The sequence below is a fragment of the Dama dama genome, chromosome 24, assembly GCF_033118175.1.
Source record: "Dama dama isolate Ldn47 chromosome 24, ASM3311817v1, whole genome shotgun sequence".
In the NCBI taxonomy this organism is placed as follows: Eukaryota; Metazoa; Chordata; class Mammalia; order Artiodactyla; family Cervidae; genus Dama; species Dama dama.
Genome location: NC_083704.1, coordinates 31188539 through 31210788, shown reverse-complemented (window position 1 = coordinate 31210788; position 22250 = coordinate 31188539). Strand labels below are relative to the sequence as shown.

The window sequence follows — 22250 nt, the reverse complement described above, 5'->3', positions numbered from 1 at the left end:
CGAAATGGCACACTTGGGGGGGCGGTGGTGTATGCGGCTCCCCCCTCAGCGGCAACCTATCTCAGAGAACTTGTGTAGGTTTCATGCATTGAGAAGTTAGGATGAGAGTGTGATTTTCACTTAGAGCAAATAAGCTAACAGCAAATGGGATAGTCCTGGAGCACCTGTGAGCACAGTGTGGCTCCCTGAAGGTCTCAGGTGGGAAGGGAGGTTCTTAAATCTTTAAACTCCGAGACACAGTTGTTTACCCTTCATATGATCACATCACTAGTTATTAAAACAATAGTTACTAATCAAAGCTGTTCCCTGATTCTCTTAGGGTCCAGTGCTATAGAATGAATATTTGTGACTCCTTGAACATTGCTAAGTTGCAGCTGAATCTCCAGCGAGATGGTAATAGGAGGTGGGGCTTTGGGAGGCAATTAGGACTTGAGGGTGAAGCCTTCACGAACGGTATTAGCGCCTCTTTCAAAGAGCCCCACAGAGCCCTTCACCCCTTCTGCCCTGAGAGAGCCCAACTGGGAGACCGCCGCCTGTGACTCCGAAGAGGGTTCTTAGCAGGCGCTGAATCTGCCAGCGCCTTGTCTTGGACTACTGCCCAGCCTCCAGAACTGTGAGAAATAAATTTCTGTTGTTTATAAGCCACACAGTTTACGGTACTGTTATGGCAGACTGTACAGACTAAGACATCCAGGAAATCGTCTCACTGCCCCCTTACTTGAAATGCTACGAAGTAAGTCTGCGGGAAGCTGGTTGGTGACTAATCTCAGGTCTGCGCCTCCGTAGCTTTTAGCAGCATAATTTGTCCTCATTATTTTTCATATTGGTGAGTCTACTTCCTTGCCTTCATCTGCTATTTGTGATATGCTTTTTATATTTCACAGTGGTCAGGATCCTATGTTTTTGTTAGTTTGTGCCCCATCCCTGTATACATCAGGTTTTAAACAAATACCTATAAAACAACTGAAAAAAAATAAGTGATACCATTTTTAAGGCGGATTTACTTGGCAGCAAGATCTCTTCTCAAAATTACGCTAAGAAGACGCTTCATGCTATCATTTCCCTCATGACCTGTGGCTCCAAATATGAAGATAATTTGTTTCTTTGGCCTGGTAGCAACTTCCTTTGCATAAAATCCTAATTAACCACTATGAGGAGATTTAGGCCTTAGGTTGGGATTATTCATTTTCTTCTATTTTTTGTTCATATTTTAGTTTTTATTTACTTTTCCTTAAAATTGTATTCACTTCCAAGAACTTTTAGTGTTTTGAAGTTTCCAGTGGCTGATATTACCTTAAATTATGAGAATTTACATTTTTTTAATTTTGCCAAAAGAAAATTAAATGTATCCCATCTGTAAAATTTCCCCTCTTGACAACCTAAAATCACCTTATAGATATTTTATTCATGATCTTCAGTGATTTAACATTAACACCTAGTTAAATTTTTCTGTGCCTCTCAAAGGCAAGGCCAGATTCATGTTGATTTTCTCCATTGAGTTGTATAAAACTCAAAAAAAATGCTAAATATAATATCACTTGCTGGTAACTTCTGATTTAAGAGATATTTTGTTAAGAAAATAGATTTAAAGTATGAAATAATTCTGATAAAACAATAAAAGCAAATTGAACACATTTTCGTAAGAAGTTCTAATGATTTTCATAGAAATGCTTTTGTCAGTATTCTCATCTCTAGCCATGAGTTTGATCAGTTGCGCTGTTGATGGTCAATTTCAAAATGGTATATCTTTCCTATGGAAAAAACCTTGCTTTGGTTTTTCATCACAGCTGGTAGTTTATTCAATTCATATTTGTTGACGTTGTCACGTTTTTTGTTTGTTCTTGCTCTAAATGTGTTTTTCCCAACACCTGTTCAATAGATTTAATTCTCTGCATGCAGATCTTCAGTGTATTCCACAAGCATCTATGTTTTGTTTTATCTCAGTGAGTCAAACACTAAGTTTGCAAAAATGAAGTATATAAGATCTTCAGGAAGCCATAGCAGTGATATGAAAAAGTATTTTCAGTGATGACTAGTTGGTGCTTTGGATTCAGTTTCATAGTTAGTGGAATTGTTTATACACGTTCCTTTTCTTTTACCCAAGGTTGTTATACATGCCATAAATATATGTTGCAAAGTTTAGTAATTATTCAGACGCAGCTATGACTCTTAGTTTTATTTAACGCAATGAAAACAACTAAAAAATAATATTTGGAGTTAGGCAGGTTTGGATCTAGGTGCTGTGTTCATTAGTAGGACTCAGTTTTAGGAAACAATTCACTCTGCTCCTCTTGAAATGTTATAGAACATAGGGTTTAAAGACAAAAGTGATTAAGGTGGTGGCCAAAAATTAACCTAATTTAGACTTCACTGCTAATGAGTCTTAAAGGAGTATTGAATGAGATATGTTTTTTATTGCTGTTGTTGTTCTCAGATCGGTAGTTAGAACTCACAGCCCAAATTGGAGTTGAGCCTAGTGTTGCTGAAACTTGGCTTTTGTTCACTGGTGCCTGGTAGAAACCTGGAGACAGAGTTTTGAGTGAAATAGGAAAGAACAGCTTTATTGCTTTCCCAAGCAAAGGGGGTCACAGCAACCTCAAGCCCTCCAAAATGTGTGCCCCACCCTGGAGAGGGTAGTGAGGAGTCTGACAGCAATCGCAGAGCAGGGTGAGATCAGCTCGTGGCTGGTGGTGAGGGACATGGGAGTCAGCATCATTCATCATCAACCTTCTGCGTCCAGCTGGCCTGGGGTCTGTGTGCCTGTGAGCAGCATACAGTTAACTTCTCCCACCTGTTCCAGGTTTCGGTGTCTGCAAAACAGCTAAAGGGCGTGGCTCAGAATATTGTCTATAGTCCTTGAGGAAGAACTAAAAGTCTTCACCTTTGTTTAATAGCTGAGATATTTTGTCTTGCATGACTGTTTTCCTTTCTTTCTGCATTTTCTCACTTCTCGGATTGAATTTATTCTTTAACTAAAGTTTTTTTTTTTTTAAACAGACAAAAGGCAGGTGGAGGACATGGGTGGGGAGTCTATTCTGGGATGGCCTCATAGGGTCCTACTTGATCACACTAGAATACCACTCAGGGGTTTCCCAAGAGTTGAAAGAAGCAGCCAGATTACCCCAGCCATTACCTTAGCTGCCCAGTTGGTACACAGAAAGATTTGGGGCCAGGAAGGTGAGAGTGGCTTTTTGAAATGTTTTGGCTTTGTGCCATGTTCATTGTTGGTGATAAGAGGGGATTCTCTTTTCCCTTGGCAACGCTGGGGAAGGAGTCCAGTGAAACATTAGCATAAATTGATGGTGCCTGAAGGTGGGAGACTGGCAGTTGGTTCCCTGTTATCTCAGTCAGTGATGACTTCTTGTTCTGATGTGAGCAGGGCAGAAGAAAACTGGAACGGGAAAGTAGAGTGGGCCAGTAGAGCAGCCCAGACTCTCACTATTGGGCCCAACAGGAGTGCCTGCAATGTCCCATCTATCAAGCAGACCTGGTATTAAGTATCAGCTCCAGCTGTCTTGTTGGTATCTCACCTAGGGGGTTTCTCAGTAGCGACAGCAGGAGCAAGATGCTCTGGGCCCTGCAGTTATGGGTGGGAGCTGGGGACTGTGCAGGAGCTGATCCAACTGAAGATCCAGGCTGTAAGAGTGGGTTCTAATTTCAGGATGCTAGCGAGAGAAGTGGATAAAAGAAGCGATGACATTGCTCTCCTCATTCTAACTCCTTCCAGCATAGTTCTGGCCAAAAATAGTGAGGAAGGGAGCATTTTAAATCAGCCTGAGACTTGGTGATAAAGAGTGACTTGAGTCTTATGGAATAAAATAGCATGGAATGGTGGGAAAGGAGAATTTGGCAAAACCATGTTGAAAGCAACATTTGAAGGAAAAAAATGAAATCATTTCAGGCTAGTGTTTCAACTGAGGTAAGAATCCTTGATCAACCAGTCACAACTGGATTAGAGAGCTCCATGAGGGCTTCTCTATTTTATTTTCCCTGCATGTAGACCCCTTGTGCCCACTAACTTTTTTTTTCTAGTAATAGGCAGAGTGGTTGACAGAGAGATTATGGAAGACTGCTTACCAAGGAGAAATTTCCATGAGTTGAAACACAGGGAATTTGTGAGGGTGGAGAAACTGTTACAATTTTAAATTTTGAAGGGACATTGCCATAAATAGAAATCCAGAGATGCAGAGCTGCAAAGGCTGATATTTTCATTCCACTGTGGAAATCAGGAAATGTATGATAATGTTATCTGACAAAGAGATTCAGAGGAGCAATGGAGACAGGAAAGGGAAATCAAAGTGAACATTCATGAATGTGGTTGAGAGTATTGGGTGTTGGGTATGCATCATGGTTCTTCCTTTCATACATACGCTGGGTTCAAAGCACTCTTATGAAAAGTCATCTTTTGTGTTAAGTGAAGATCATGTTTTTGTGACATATCTATTTGGTAGTCATATCTCAAGCTATTAAAAATCACATTGTGATAAAATACTGTTTTGATATGTGCTTGCTGTGAAATTGTATGTAGACATTTTCTGCAACATAGCAAAATTTCAACAGAATTGGTTAAGTGAAATTTTTATATTTGTAAATAATATGGACATAAATAATTTTACCAGTTGCCATAAAGACATTAAATTTTTATACCTATTAATTACTATAAAATTGCCATTTTTTTACTTTACCATAATATTGCTACTGTTATTTAAAGCATTATTTGTACAAGAATTTATAACAATGCCAAAAATGGGAAATTTATTCTTTTCAAAGCATCAGAATGTATTTATTTGTTGCTATAGGTGTTTTATTTCTCTGATAACCTTGTTTTTCTGTGAAATTTGTGAGTACTCTTGTACTATTCCAAACTCTAGGGGTAGTGATAAATGTATTTCCAACTCATAAGCTTGTTTTTACTCCTATCAATACACTCTTCTTCTTCATTTCTAAATGGACTTTATGATCTTCTTCAACATCTTAGGTATAGTAAGGGATGTATTTTTAATTCATAAATTTCAAGCCTTCTTTCATTTTCCCATGGCATTTTTCCTCTCAGAAACATTTCAAGACAAGCTCCTTTCATTACAAGATACTGTGTTTTGGTTCTGTGGACATAGGAAGATGAGTTAGACACTAATTCTTCCCTCAGGTACCTTAGATAGGAAGTTAGTAGTTTAGCCATGATACTTTAAATTGCAAGAAGCCTAAGGCAAGGGAGACTTTTCATGCTCATAACTAGAAAGGCTGTGCAGTTGTTCACATTGTGGCAAAGACATTACAAAAACAGGCAAGAGTTTTCTGAACTAGTTCAAAGTCGCCGTCAGCACATTTTGTGATAAACGTTCCAAAGATGACTACTGCTGGGTTCGTACTGTGACTTGATTCATCCTCCCATTCATTCATTCACCCAGTACTTACTGAACTCCTATGACTGCCTGACAGTTGGTACTGGGGATACAGAGATGAATAAGACAAATTTCCCCCTTTATGGGAGTTACGGTCTAAGCTAGGGAAAAAAATAACAGCCAAACCAATGAAGAGATGAAGTGTCGGATGGTGATATTTCCTTTTATGAGAAGTAAAAGCAGGGATGTGGGCCACTGTGGTATTCATGTATAGTCTGGGGAGGCCTCTCTGAAGGGGTGACATCAGATTAGAGATGGGAAGGAAGTGTAGCTATGTGAGTATCTGGGAAGGAGCCATTGAAGTTAGAGGAAGAGCATCTGCAAAGACTCTAGAAAAGAGAGTTTGGCATGTATCCTAGGAACAGTGAGGAGATCATTGTAAATCAAATGCTTCATGGAAGTCCTGTGCATTTTTCAGTCTCTTTGGTATCGCTGAGTGTACCAAGCTGGAATTTGCTTAGCATCTTTTTCATGGCCAAAAAGAGATTGCTTCTCCTGTGACCACATTCAGAGTTCCTCATCCAAGAACCTGAATTAGTATGTTTTAGTTTGGCAGCCTTTTTCCACAAGTATTTAAGCTTTTGAATTTCTTGGAGGTAGTGATCACTCCCAAACTTCCTTATTTTCTCCTTAGCCCCCATCATCTCCTTTAATCTTATTCAGGAGCTGGGTCTTCTCTGGACCTTTATTGTTTTGCCATTAAGCCTCAGCAATACTCATTGGAGCTAAATTCAGCACATCCACATTATTCCCTATTGCTTCTCTCTCCTGTTGTCTCTGTGGATGGATGAAATTGTGTATGTTAGGAAATTATCAGCTTCATGAGTTTGATGTTAGGTAAATTTTCTTTTATAATAATATCCTTCAAAAATTTAGCTAAGCATGATATAAGTATCTTTCATACTTAAACAGTTAAATTTTTGAATGCTTCTTATGTTTAAATTATGGTCTGCCTGCCTGTATTTAAACTTGAGGTGGCAGGTGGCAGATGATAATATGCACTGATGTGTCTGCTAACTAGTCTTATCTAGTCTTGCCCATATGGTAGTTTTTCATACTCTGCGCAGAGATTCTTTCTGAAATATAAATTTGGTCATACCATCTTTCTGCTTAAAATTACTTTCTGTTCCTTAAAATTGCTTTTGATTATCTTGGATGAAGACCAGCTCTTTACACAGCTTACAAAGTTTCAGTAATGTCAACCTAACTAACTTGCAGGCTCAACTGGGAACACAGTACCACCCCCCCACCCTTCACCAACTCCCATTCACTGACCTTTACCTTCCTCATTTTCTCCAGGCCTTCCTGACCACAGAGATTTGCACATGCTCATCTACCTGTGCCCTCTACACTACCTTGTCTCTTTGCCCAGCTGCACATTCTCCCTTATCTCAATTCAGTTGTCACTTCATTAGTCATTTTTGCTGGGTGCATCCATCTCCTCCCTCTAAACAGCACCCCTTCCCTCCTTCTTTGCACTTAGCATATTTTCCATCTTATCTATATTTGTGTGATTAGTTAATGTCTTTTATTCCATATGAGTATAAGCCCCATGGTAATTAGAACAATATCTATATTTGCTTATCACCGTGTCCCATGGCTTAGCCCTGGGCTGGGTATATGGTAGGTACTTGATCAATATTTGTGGTATGAAGAATCAAAAATGAATGGGCAAGAAATAATGGATGGATGAAAATACATGAATGTCCATAGCAGATCTGCTCAATAAAACTTTCTTCAATGATAGAAATGTTCTATATCTGCCTGATCCAATATGTTAGCCTGAAACCACATGTGGCTGTCGAGTACTTGAAGTGTGACTAGTGTGACTGAGAAACTAAATATTTAATTCTATTTCAGTGTAATTAATGTAAATGTAAATCTCAGCATGTGGCTAGCGACTGCGATTTTGGAAAGAACAAATCTGGACATAGTACTGTCTCACGTGGCATTTCTGATCCCTATAAAACATGTACACATACACATACATTTTGGGTACTATTTAGATATATTACTATCCCAATGTAAATGAGTTTGCCTAGGTTAAACCATATTCAAATTAATATGCAAAACTATTAAGCCAACTAAAGTTATCTTTAGCTTAGAAGAATAAATAAACCCAGTATTCAAGTATTCTCTAGGCCTTCCTGGTTCAGTGGTAAAGAATATGCCTGCCAGTGCAGGAGACACCAGAGATGTGGGTTCAGTTCCTGGATCAGGAATATCCCATGGGGGAGGAAATGACAACCCACTCCAGTATTATTGCCTGGAAAATTCCATGGACAGAGGAGCCTAGCGGTCTACAGTCTATGGGGTCACAAAGAGTTGGACACCACTGAGCATACATGCACCATGGAATGCATTATTCAAGTAAGTTGAATGAGGAAAGAACTGATTTTAAAGTTCAGCAACTCACAATCTTCTAAAGCCAGGCACTGGAATAAAAATTTCTGGTGAAATTTATTATTATTATTTTTACTCTAGTGTAACGTAGGCTGACATACAGACTACCAATAGCTCCCTTTTACTGTAAACAGCCCATTACTTAGTTTTAGGTTCCCCTACCATGGGTTTCAAATTTTAAATAGAATATTTGTGGCCATTTCTAGGAGTATCTAAGATATTTGTAATTGAAAAAAATCTTCTCCCAGATTGGTACATTACAAGGTATATTTTGCCTCAGTCAATGCATAGTTTTTCCTCTGTGTTTCTTTTATTTATATGAGGATTTATCCAGTTGTTAATGTGCAAGAAATATTGATATTTGTTTTCTTACATTTTCTATATAAAACACTGTGATCCTTGTAGCATCTTCATTTATCGTTCTAGTGAGCCATGTAACTTTTCATTGACATTTTTATGAGGCAAGCAATATCTCCATTTTCTAACTAAGCAATTTAGATCATACCTTCTGTTAAAATGGGCTCCAGGCTGGTCTTGTTCACCACTGTACCTTAAGTGTCTAGAATGCACTGTGCACACAGTAGGTGCTGGTTGGGGTCATTCTACACATTTGCTAATAATGAAACTGCCTCTTTCGGGGAGAAAAGGCAGGATAGGGCTTCCCTGGTAGCTCAGCTGGTAAAGAATCCACCTGCAATGCGAGTGACCTGGTTTCAATCCCTGGGTTGGGAAGATACCCTGGAGAAGGGAGCAGCTACCCACTCCAGAGTTCTGGCTTGGAGAATGCCATGGACTATTCCATAGGGTCGAAAAGTGATGGATACAACTGAATGACTTTCACTTTCAGACAGGATCAGTGAGCCCAAGGTTACGTAGCTATGGAGTGGCAGGACTGTGCCAGGTTCTTGCTCACTGGATGACTCATTATATAACATCACATTAATATCCTGAGAATATATTCTGCTACCTTAAAAGAATTTGTTATTTAAACGTACTATTCATTGGTCGGATAGAAACAAATATACTATGTTGTGAGTGCTTTTAACTTCCACAGTATTACTTTATTTCAGTTGATGTGTATTAAAGGCAAGAGTGGGTCCAGGTTTGCTTCATCACCATCATAAGAAACATATCTTATGAACTGCTGTAGTTGCTGTGTAGAATTAGTATTTTGCTGCAGAGAGCGCAGATGGCTTACATGATGTCGTAAACAGGGAACAGTAGACACCTAGAGACTATCTGTGTTGCCTTTTTTCCCAATAGTCTATTTTTTTTCTGTATTCATAAGACTGTTGAATGGGGCATTTAATAAACTTAATGTTTTGTAATGAGAAAACTGTATTTCCTGAAGTTGAAAAAAGGCCATTTCTATTATTCAAAAGGGTAGTTCTTAGTCTGATAGGAACACTTGTATAAAGACAAGCTTACATAAAAAAAGGATATGTGTGAAATTTAAACATTATTAGTAATGATATAAAGATACTGTTAATTGAATATACATATTGTGTGCCTAGCCATTTTCTAAGAGTTTTATATTGTTATCTCACTTAACATTTTAAATGCTATTACTCCCTTTTTATAGTGGAGAAAAAAACCTGAATTTGAAAGTTCAAGAAAGTAATTCAAGTTCTAAAAACTGGTAGTCAGAATTGAAGACTTTCTGGACTCTGAGCTTCATGGTGGGGAGGTTGAGTCTGGATTCTGCCCACTACTGGGCATCTACCCTGAGAAAGCCACAGTTCCTAAAGATGCCTGTTGCCCTGTATTCATTGAAGTATTATATACAATAGCTAGGACATGGAAGCAACCTAAATGTCCATCAAATGATGATATATGTGGTACATATGTTCAATGGAGTATTACTCAGCCATAAAAAGAACTAATTTGAGTCAGTTCTAGTGATGTGGATGGACCTAGAACCTATTATACAGAGTGAAGTAAGTCAAAAAGAGACAAATAATGTATATTAACACATATGTATGGAATACAGACAAATGGTACTGATGAACCAGTTTGAAGGACAGCAGTAGGATTGCAGACATAGAGAACAGACTTGAGACAAAACAAGGGAGGAGAGAGTGCGATCAATGGAGAGAGAGTCGCCTTGACACGTGTCCATTACCATATGTAAAATAGATAGCCGGTGGGGACTTGCTATATGACACGGGAGCTCAACCTGGCGCTCTGTCACAAGCTCGAGAGGTGGGATCGGGTGGGCAGCAGGAGGGAGACTCCAGAGGCTGATTCACATTGTTGCATGGCAGAAGTCAACACAACATTGTAACGCAGGTACCTTCCAATTACAAAATATTTTTTTAAGTCTGGATTTTGGTTCAATTGTAGAGTATTCCGGAGATAGACTGTAGACATGTTTTCTTGGTTTGGTTTTTCTTTATCTTTGGTTGCACTGGGTCTTCGTTGCTGCCTTGGATTTCTCCTGTTGTGGTCAGCGGGGGCTACTCTGTAGTTGTGTTGTGTGGGCTTCTCATTGCGGTGACTCCCCTGTTGCAGAGCATGAGCTCAGTAGCTGTGGCACACGGACTCAGTTTCTCTGCCGCATGTAGGGTCTTCCTGGACCAGGGATTGAACTCATGCCCTGCGCATTGGCAGGGGGATTCTTAACCACTGGACCACCAGGGAGATCCCTAGACATGTTTTACATGACTTACCTTCTCTGCGTCTATGTTAACCTCATCCAAAAGTTGGAAATAATACATACCTCATTGGATTGTTTTATTAAGATTAAATGAATTTCCTATAAAGTTCTTAGAATAGTCCCTAGCACACAGTATGTATTATATAGTGTTTGTTACATATATAGCCAGTCAAGGAAATTGTTTATAATGGGTTAAATGCTTATTGATCTTAAAATGTATTAAACATCTGCTTGGAAATTGAAGGTTATTATTTGATACTTCAGGTATTCCCAGTCCTAGAATTAAATGGTAATGTCTACATGCTAGGATCAAAAAGTATTTCTAAGAAAAATTTATATTTAAAAAGTAAAATGAAGGAATGGGAATAAGTAACTAGTGCCCAGATTGTGAGGGCTTCCCTGGTGGCTCAGACGGTAAAGCGTCTGCCTGCAGTGCAGGAGACCTGGGTTCGATCCCTGGGTTGGGAAGATCCCCTGGAGAAGGAAATGGCTACCCACTCCAGTACTCTTGCCTGGAAAATTCCATGGACTGAGGAGCCTGATTGTGAAATCAGATTTTAATGGTCTCTATTTGTACAGACACATTATATTAATACACTTAATTTGCCTGTTGGCCGAAGAGCATAGCGTTCAATCCCATGTAATTTCTCACTGTCTACTACATTTGTATTCATGTGTTCCTTTTATGGTTTTAAGACCAAACATTGCTTGCATTTCAAACTGCAGTCACTGTGCCTATGGTTTCGTCTTAAAAAATACTATGAACGTTATGCAAAAAGTGTTGTTTTGTGCTGGAAATTCAAAGAAAATAAATACTGTGTTTAGATGGCTTATTTCTAAATGCTGAATTTGCTTACTCATCTTACTCCATATTTGCCCATTTCCACCTGTTGTCTTTGACATGACATTTGAAATTGATGTAGGAAAGGGAATTAACTCAGAAGTCAGTAGAGTAAGGCTGTGACACATCCATTTATTACATGATGCAAGTGTTTCACTTTGTTCTTTTAGCATCTTTGTTTTCTATAACGAAGTTTTACTTCTACTGTCTAGAGATTTTACTTTTGCACATATAACATAATCATGAAAGTTCCAATGTGAGCATTTGTGTTTTACTCCATGTGGGAGAGAAGTGTGTGTCTGTGTATGTTCATTTGCACACTTCTGTGTGTGTTGGGAGGAAGCGTGGTCACTTCAGTACTTCCTCAACTCATGACTGAATCTCTTGTTCTAATTCAAGGAAGAAAGAAAGAGCTCTTCAAAATTATAATACTGAGTACTTTATTTATCTTTGTGAAAATTAGTCCAGGAAGCAAATTGAAATTATGAGGCTGTCCCAGACAGAGTTACTTTGCTTAACTTAATGTATTTACCCACTGCCTTCTTTGATTTTAACCTTTCTAGGCATTCTCTCTGGGGATGTTTTTTCTTAAGGCTCACAGGGGACTCCACTGAAATCATTTACTAGATGTCGAAGTTCTTCCTACAGTCCCCGCTGCGCTAACTGGATACTGATCTGGGAGCTGTCATGTTTGGAAAATAGCATGATGCCACGAGTTAATTTCACACCCGTCATGAGATCTTTGCATGAGATCCCAGGGGGCCATTCCGCGTGTCACAGTACTGCAAGCCATTCGTTAGTTGCTTTCAAATCAATGACCCATGGCCAGGAGATCTTGTCGCAACATATGGCAACACCTGTCACCAGGTTTCGTGATTGGCATAAAATTAACCTGTTTTCCTTTTTGATTTGCTGCTTTTTTTTTTTTAACCATATCTATAAAAAGGATAAGTAGAAATCGCGTTTGAAAGCAATTTTCTGTCACTTCAAGAAGCATAATGGTAGATTTGGGATACTGGACCTGAGGAATGGACCATTTGCTTGCAGAGGTACACACACAGTTACTCAATAAAAGGGGTATTTTACAACGTTATAAATGGCAGTCTGCAAATCTCAGACAGGAAGTAATGTTTTAGTATCTGAACTCTATCAAGGATAGGAACAAAGAAAGAAATGTTAGTTTGAGTCTTGTTAAGGAAGAAAAGGCAGGGTGTTTGGTTTCTAGGTAGAAGTTTGCCTTTGGCCTTTAAATGATTTCAAGCAACTTGGAATTACTCTGATTTCTCTGTGTATCTTTTATGCCCAGATCTTTGTATTCTTAAGGGGACATGCATAAAATAGACCTATACAATAACAACATTCAGCATTATGATGAGTATCTGAGAAAAACAGATTAATGATGTTTGACCTTTCGACCCTTAGCAATTTTCAGTTACTTTTAAGGATGAGGACAGGGAAGAAAATAGCCAATCACTTACCTGTGACTCTGCACTTTAGTGAACAACAACAACAAAAAGATCAACAGATTTCTCAGTGGAGATTATACCTGGCTCCTTTCACCACTCTACTGTTTTTTTTTTTTTTAATCTTACATATATTTTGCATACATTTAGCTTCTTAAAATGTTTATTTTCATTGAAGGGGGGCTATTTGCTATAGCTGGTCTGTTTCTTGATTAACTGTGAGTTTTGATATTCAAATACAATAAACAGTCATCTTTTTTCCATTTTTCCCACTCCAGTTGGGGCTGGTTGCTCTAAATTCTGGAGTGATCCATTTTTTTCCTGACATTTCTTAAATAATCTTCATTACTTAGTGAATTCCCTTTGAAAGTATAAATGTTAGTCCTTGTATGGTTTTGGAAATTGATGGCTGCTGTGCTGAAATGATGGTGAATTGGGATGATGGAAGGAGTAGGGTGAAGGGCTGAGGTAAAACAATAGAGAAAGAGGAAGACACTGCTAGAGACAAAGAGAGGAAGACAGCAGTTGCGAAAAAGTAGGGGTTGGGGACTTAAGGCTACTTAGACTTGATTAATAGATGCCGTAAAAATGAAATGCTGAGCCAAGGGAAAAAAATTGAACTTGAGGAGTCCCTTGAAAATGTGTTAATGCCTTTACTTGGCAAGCAGGTTTTCTTTTTCCCTACTGAGTATAAAACCATTGCATAAAGAGACAGTGTTTTTTTTTTTTTTTTCCCACATAGTCCAATTTTTTTCTAAACTGCTGATTATGCTCAGGTTGGGATAAAATCATCATTTCCACTAAACAAAAAGAAAAGAGAAATGACAATAGGTCTATACTGGTCTATGCCACACATATGGGTGTGTGGAATATCTTCACTAAGTCAGGATTAAGGTAAATTTTTAAAATAGATTTCAAAATGTTACTGGTAGACTAAGATATTTATTTTAGTTTCAGCAACAGTGAAGACAGTTTGTACTTAAAAGAATAGGAGATTTTGCAGTGTTGTTTTTTTTTCAAGAGAATGTTGTATTGACATGGATGGTACATAAAGTGTGTTCTAACAAAATTTATCTAGAAAATTCAAAATCAGTCTTAAGAAAATAATTTGCGGCAAATCATTTTATCATTAATGGCAAACTGGAGAACCTCCAAAATAGATAAGAAATAAAATGTTGATAGTATTTTCATTACTGATAAAACTGCTTTTGGTATATTTACTGCATGCAAGCAGAATCTGAGATACACAACTTTAATCTGTCAAAAGGCAAGCATACAAGGATAGCACAAGAGGCTAGAGTTAGAGGGTAATAAAAACCATCACCTTGACTATAAATGACTGAACTGTAACTATAAAGTGGTCTAAACTATGTCTATAAAATAGTCAACTAAATGACTGTTTCTTTGAGGGATCAGTGAAGGATAAAGAAATGAACTACAAGAACTTTCAGGTGCTGGATGGTTAGTTTAACACATACTGTTTTCTCATGGGTTATACATGGTAATCTTTCTTCTCCCTGGCTTTAGTAGTTAACTGTTAGCAAGTGTTGACTTCCCAGGTGGCTCAGTGGTAAAGAATCTGCCTGTCAAGCAGGAGGTGTGGGTTCGATCCCTGCGTCAGGAAGATCCCCTGGAGAAGGAAATGGCACCCCACTCCAGTATTCTTGCCTGGAGAATCCCATGGACAGAGGAACCTAGTGGGCTACAGTCCATGGGCTTGCAAAAGAGTCAGACATGACTTAGCGACTTAACAGTACCAATTAGTTAGTACCCCTCCTCCCCATCCCTCATACATGCATGCACACACATATTTGCAAAGATGCACACATGTACACAGAGATGTATACACACAGAGATTTCACAGAGATGTATACACAGAGACGTACACAGATGCGTAGACATATGCACACGCGTACACAGATACACACACTTTGTGTAAAACTGTTGGCCAGTTGAGAATAACACCTTCTCTAACCTAGTGGTTCTCATCTGGAGTGATTTTGCCCATCAGGGAGCATCTGACAATGTCTGGAGAGATGGCTGATTGTCACAATTTGGGAGAAGAGGAAGGGTGTTAGGTCTTGTGGTTTAGATGTCAACGATTCTCCTCAACATCCTAGAATGCACAGGGCATCTTTCCACAGCAGGGAATTATCCATCCAACGTTTCAGTAGTGTTCAGGTTGTAAAAACTTAATTGTTTTGAGTGACTTAGTCTCCTTATTAATTGTTCGGTATTTTGGAGTTAGTCCTTTTAAGACTTCTACTCCCCAAGAAATTGCCAAGGAGCCTGGGAATTTACTTGGCATTTAAAGGGCTCACACCACAGAGCCCTGAGTACAGTTCCCTGAGCTATACAGAATGTTCTCCTTAGTTGTCTATTTTACATATCATAGCAGTAGTGTATACATGGCCATTCCAAGCTCCCGATGTGAACCAGTTTCTCAAAATAAATATATGCAACTATATGCTTATATACATATCTTTTTGCTTCTGTTTCTCTGAAAAACTCTTACTGATATACAGGTCTGTTCCATCTTAGAAGAGTGGCCCTGATGTCTTCTGGTTCCTTCCTTGCTTTTACCTGCCCCGTGACTAGTTTTTAATATCTGAATCACACAGTCATGACCAACATTCCAGCATCTTGTAAATTATGAGGCTGGTAAATTGTGATTCTGCTGGTTATTTTGCATTGCGAGGGACCAGAAATCCTCGGTTTTGATTGCCTGCCTTAAGTCTTGTTAAGTGGTGTGTTGGAGAACACTGGGAACAAAAAGTGCCCACCAAACTGGGCATGCATGGTAAGACTGAACAATGAGGCCCTCAGTTATTACAGGGTAATTTGGGCACAGGGTGGGATTGGCAGACAAAGATCTGGAAGCATTGGCAGCTGCATTCCACACTGCCTCGGGGCCACTGGGCCAATTTGATTGTTGACCTAGGGTATAAGAATAGATGCGAGGAAACAGGACATGCATTCTTAAGTCTAGATTTTTGAATGGATAGCTTTTTTTGTGGATGGAGGGAATAGTCAGTGAAAATTGTTATTATTATGTGGGAACTAATGGGACTAACCAGCAGAGAGGCTGTCTGGTCCTAATGATTATTAAACCATATCTATTACCTACAAAGCCCTTGATAACAGAAGTCACATGTATGCACAGTCCTAGGTAGGGTCAATGGAAGAACACCAAAAAATGTAAGGGTGCAAGATGACATCAGCTCTGCCAACAGCCATATGTGGTGCTGGGCCCCTCTGAGACTTAGCCACCTTATCTATTTAATCATTGGAGCCTGTAGTAGTTAATTTTATGTGACTACTTGGCTAAGCACAGTGCCTAGATATTTGGTCAAACATTATTGTAGGTGTTTCTGTGAAGATATTTTTTCGGATGTATCATACATGCTCAGTCACTCAATCACATCTGACTCTTTACAACCCTATGGACTGTAACCCACCAGGTGCTCTGTCCATGGGATTTCCCAGACAAGAATACTGGAGTGGGTTGCCATTTTCTTCTCCGGGGATCTTCCCTACACAAGCATCAAACCCACATCTCCTGCATTGCAGGCGGATTCTTTACTCCTGAGCCATCTGGAAGTCTTTTTGGATTAGATTAGCGTTTAAATTGGAGACGCTGAGTAAAGCTGATTGGCTTCTGTGCTGTGGGTGGGCCTCATACAGTCAGTTGAAGGTTTTTTACAGAATAGAGTCTACCTTACCTAATGCCAAGAAGGAAGTCCACCAGCAAGTCTTCCTGTGGACTAAAAGTGCAACTCTTTTCCTGAGTGTCCAGCCTCTTAGTTTGGTCTGCACGTACTAGACTGAAGAAACCCTGCAACTGTGTGAACCAATTCCTCAAAATAAATTTCTATATCTACAACTATACACACATATACATATCTTGTTGGTTTTGTTTCTCTGGAAAGGTCTTAGGAATATATAGGTCTATTCCATCTTGCTATAGTGGCTCTGTAGTTTTCTGTTCAGCCATTTCTGTGTCCTCAAACAAAAGCCCATGGAAACTTCTGGGTCTTTAATTTCCTTATTTATCCTCTGCCTAGTTCTTTTATCCATTATTGAAAATGAAGTGTTGAAATTTCCAGCTGTTATTATTGAATTCTCTATTTCTCCCTTCATTTCATCCATTTTTGATCTTGTATATTTGAGAATAGTTTAAGGTACATTTATGTTCATGATTGTTTTATCTTCTGCTGGGTTGACTTGCTGGCCTTGTGTTAAAAATTTCCCTCTTTCTCTTTAAAGTAACCATGTTTTCCTTAAAGTCTCTTTTGTCTAATGGTAGTATAGCCACCTAAGATCTATTTTGGTTACTTTTTTCAAGGTATTTATTTTTCCTTTTACTTTCAGCCTATAAGCATCTTTGAATCTGAAGTTACGCACTTCTGAACACCATATAGTTGGAAATTGTTCTTTAAACTCTTTAGCCAATCTTTGCTTTGAAATTAGTGTTCAATCCATATACATCTAATGTAATTACTGATACAGTAGAATTGACATCTAGCATTTTGCTATTTTTCTACATGTCTATTTTTTTTTGTTTGTTTTTATTCCTCCCTTAGTAACTTCTTCTGTGTTAAACAATTGGCAGTGTACCATTTTACTTCCCTTGTTCTATTTTCTGTATTTTAAATTTTATTTTTTTTAGTGGTTGCCTTGAGGATTACAATTATCATCTGACCTAAAACAACTTACCGGATTAATACTAACTTAATAAGAATTAAAGATCCCGATGCATTCCTGTTACTTCTTTCATGTTTTTTTAAAAGTGGTACCATATTTTATTTTTTCTGTTTTTTAATTTTTTATGGAGTATAGTTGCTTTATAACATTGTTGGTTCCTACTATACAGCAAAGTGAATCACCTGCATGTATAGGTATATCCCCTGTTTCTTAGATTTTCTTCCCATAAAGGTCACCACAGAGCACTGACTAGAGTTCATGTGCTGGACGGCAGGTTCCCAGTTCAGCTCACATCAGTGGCTCAGTCGTGGCCGATTCTTTGCGACCCCATGGACTGCAGCATGCCAGGCCCCCTGTCCACTACCAACTCCTGGAGTTTACTCAAACTCATGTCCATTGAATCGCTGTTGCCATCCAACCATCTCATCCTCTGTCATCTCCTCCTGCCTTCAGTCTTTCCCAGCATCAGGGTCTTTTCCAATGAGTCAGTTCTTCGCACCAGGTGGCCCAAGGATTGGTGTTTCAGCTTCAGCATCAGTCCTTCCGATGAATATTCAGGACTGATCTCCTTCAGGATGGACTGGTTGGATCTTGCAGTCCAAGGGACTCTCAAGAGTCTTCTCCAACACCACAGTTCAAAAACATCAATTCTTAGGCACTTAGCTTTCTTAATAGTCCAACTCTCACATGCATACATGACTACCGGAAAAACCATAACTTTGATGAGATGGACCTTTGTTGGCAACGTAATGCCTCTGCTTTTTAATATACTGTCAAGGTTGGTCATAACTTTTCTTCCAAGGAGCAAGTGTCTTTTAATTCCATGGCTGCAGTCACCATCTGCAGTGATTTGGGGCCCCCAAAAAATGAAGTCTGTCACTGTTTCCCCATCTATTTGCCATGAAGTGATGGGACTGGATGCCATGATCTTAGTTTTCTGAATGTTGAGCTTTAAGCCAACTTTTTCACTCTCCTTTTTCACTTCCATCAAGAGGTTCTTTAGTTCTTCTTCACTTTCTGCCATAAGGGTGGTGTCATCTGCATATCTGAGGTTATTGATATTTCTCTCTGCAAACTTGATTCCAGCTTGTGTTTCATCCAGACCAGCATTTCTCATGATGTACTCTGCATATAAGTTAAATAAACAGGGTGACAATATACGGCCTTGACGTACTTCTTTCCCAATTTGGAACAGGTCTGTTCCATGTCCAGTTCTAACTGTTCCTTCTTGACCTGCATACAGATTTCTCAGGAGGCAGGTCAGGTGGTCTGGCATTCCCATCTCTTTAAGAATTTCCCACAGTTTGTCATGATCCACACAGTCACAGGCTTTGGTGTAATCAATAAAGAAGAAGTAGATGTTTTTTTGGAACTCTCTTCCTTTTTCGAACGGATGTTGGCAACTTGATCTCTGGTTCCTCTGCCTTTTTTAAAACCAGCTTGAACATCTGGAAGTTTATGGTTCACATACTTTTGAAGTCTGGCTTGGAGAATTTTGAGCATTACTTTGCTAGTGTATGAGATGAGTGCAACTGTGCAGTAATTTGAGCATTCTTTGGCACTGCCCTTCTTTGGGATTGGAATGAAAACTGATGTTTTCCAGTTCTGTGGCCACTGCTGAGTTTTCCAAATTTGCTGATTTATGGAGTGCAGCACTTTCACTGCATCATCTTTTAGGATTTGAAATAGCTCAACTGGAATTCCATCACCTCCACTTGCTTTGTTTGTAGTGATGCTTCCTAAGGCCCACTTGACTTCACATTCCAGGATGCCTGGCTGTAGGTGAGTGATCACACCATCATGGTTATCTGGGTCATGAAGATCTTTTTTGTGTAATTCTTCCATGTATTCTTACCACCTCTTTTTAATATCTTCTGCTTCTGATAGGTCCATATCATTTCTATCCTTTATTGTGTCCATCTTTGCATGAAATGTTCCCTTGGTATCTCTCATTTTCTTGAAGAGATCTCTAGGCTTTCCCATTCTATTGTTTTCCTCTATTTCTTTGCATTGATCGCTGAGGAAGGCTTTCTTATCTCTTCTTGCTATTCCTTGGAACTCTGCATTCAAATGAGTATATCTTTCCTTTTCTCCTTTGCTTTTCACTTCTCTTCTTTTCACAGCTATTTGTAAGGCCTCCTCAGACAATCATTTTGCTTTCTTGTATTTCTTTTTCTTGGGGATGGTCTTGATCCCTGTCTCCTGTACAGTGTCACGAACTGCTGTCCATAGTTCTTCAGGCACTCTGTCCATAAGATCTAATCCCTTGAATCTATTTCTCACTTCCACTGTATAATTGTAAGGGATTTGATTTAGGTCTTACCTGAATGGTCTAGTGGTTTTCCCTACTTTCTTCAATTTAAGTCTGAATTTGGCAATAAGGATTTCATGGTCTGAGCCATGGTCAGCTCCCAGTCTTGTTTTTGTTGACTATATAGAGCGTCTCTGACTTTGGCTTCAAAGAATATAATCAATCTGATTTTGGTATTGACCATCTGGTGATGTCCATGTGTAAAGTCTTTTCTTGTGTTGTTGGAAGAGGGTGTTTGCTATGACAAGTGCATACTCTTTGCAAAACTCTATTAGCCTTTGCCCTGCTGCATTCTGTACTCCAAAGCTAAATTTGCCTGTTACTCCAGGTGTTCCTTGACTTCCTACTTTTACATTCAAGTCCCCTATAATGAAAAGGACATCTTTTTTGGGTGTTAGTTCTAGAAGGTCTTTTAGGTCTTCATAGAACCGTTCAACTTCAGCTTCTTCAGCAGTACTGGTCGGGGCATAGACTTGGATTGTTGTGATATTGAATGGTTTGCCTTGGAAATTAATAGAAATCATTCTGTTGTTTTCGAGATTGCATCCAAGTACTGCATTTCAGACTCTTTTGTCAACTGTGATGGCTACTCCATTTCTTCTAAGGGATTCTTGCCCGCAGTAGTAGAGATATAATGGTCATCTAAGTTAAATTCACCCATTCCAGTCCATTTTAGTTCACTGACTCCTAAAATGTCGACTTTCACTCTTGCAACCTCCAAGAGTTTGACCGCTTCCAATTTGCCTTGATTCATGGACCTAACATTCCAGGTTCCTATGCAATATTGCTCTTTACAGCATCAGACTTTGCTTTTATCACCAGTCACATCCACAACTGGGTGTTGGTTCTCATTAATTATCTATTTTATATGTGGTAGTGATAGTATGTGTATATCAATCCCAATCTCCCAATTTATCCTATCCCCCTTCCACCCTGGTGTCTAAACATTTATTCTCTATTTCTGCTTTTCAAATAAGATCATCTGTATCATTTTCCAAGATTCCACATATGCCATATTTGGTTTTTTTAAATGTTTAATATGCAGTATTTTAAATCTATACTTATTTTTAATATGCAACAATTGTTTTTCTCTTTCTGATTAATTTCACTCTGTATGATAGTCTAGGTCCATCCACATGTCACAAATGACCAATTTTGTTCCTTTTTATAGCTGAGTAATGTTCCATTGTATATGTGTACACATTGTTTTTATCCATTCTTCTGTTGATGGGCATTTAGGTTTCTTCAGTGTCCTGCTCTTGTTAAATAATGCTGCATGGAACATTGTGGTTCATGCGTCTTTTTGATCTATGGTTTTCTCTCGGTTTATGCCCAGTGGTGGGACTGCTGGGTCATAATGGTAGTTCTATTTTAAGTTTTTTAAGTAACCTCCATTCTGTTCTTCAGAATGAAGAACAGTGGCTGTATCAATTTATGTTCCCTCTGACCTTGCAAGAGGGTTCCCTTTCCTCCACACCCTCTCTAGCATTTATTGTTTGTAGATTTTTAATGATGACAATTCTGACAGGTGTAAGGTGATACCTTATTGTGTTTTTTATTTGCATTTCTCTCGCAGTTAATGATATTGAGCATCTTTTCTTGTGTTTGCTCGCTATCTGTATGTCTTCTTTGGAGAAATACCTATTTAGGTCTTCTGCCCATTTTTTAATTTTTTAAAACATATTTACTTTTGCTTATGCTGCTTCTTTGTTATTGCATGAGCTTCTCTCTAGACGTGGCTAGCAGGGGCTACTCTCTAGTAGTGGTGGGATCTTTGGTATCAATAATTGAACCTGTGTCTGCTGCATTGGCAGGCAGATTCTTTACCACTGAAACACCAATGAATTCCCCTCTTGTTTATTTTTTTGGTATCGGACTGCATGAGATGTTTGCTTATTTTGGAGATTGATCTTTTGTCAGTTGCAAATATTTTCTCTCGTCCTGAAAGTTGTCTTTTCGTCTAGTTTATGGTTTTCTTTGCTGTGAAAAAGCTTTTAAATTTAATTAGATCCCTCTTGTTAATCTTTGTTGTTATTTTCATTACTCTAGAAAGTCGGGTCAAAAAAAATTCTGCTGCAATTTGTCATAGAGAGTTCTACCGATATTTTCCTCTGAGAGTTTTATAGTCTCTGGCGTTACACTCCAGTCTTTAATCCATCTTGAGTTCCTCTTCTCTGTGCTGTTATTGTCATACAAATTACATCTTTATACAGTGTAAGCTCATCAGTACAGTTTTATAATTATTGTTTTATGCCATTATCTTTTCATCAAGAGAAAAAAGTTTACAAAAATACATACAGTGTGTAACATATTTTCTTTACTGGTGTTCTTTATTTCCTTGTGTAAATTCAAGCCAACATCTAGTGTCGTTTCACTTCAGTTTGAAGGAGTCAGTAATATTTCTTGTAGGACAGATAAGCTAGCAACAAATCAGTTTTTGTTAACCTGGGAACGTCTTAATTTCTCCTCA

General features: G+C 38.7%; 1 protein-coding gene across 1 annotated transcript in view; it reads left to right on the top strand.

Moving 5' to 3' along the window:
* Positions 1-22250, top strand: part of CHL1 (cell adhesion molecule L1 like) — a 219151-nt gene that overhangs the window by 67067 nt on the left and 129834 nt on the right. The window lies entirely within an intron of this gene.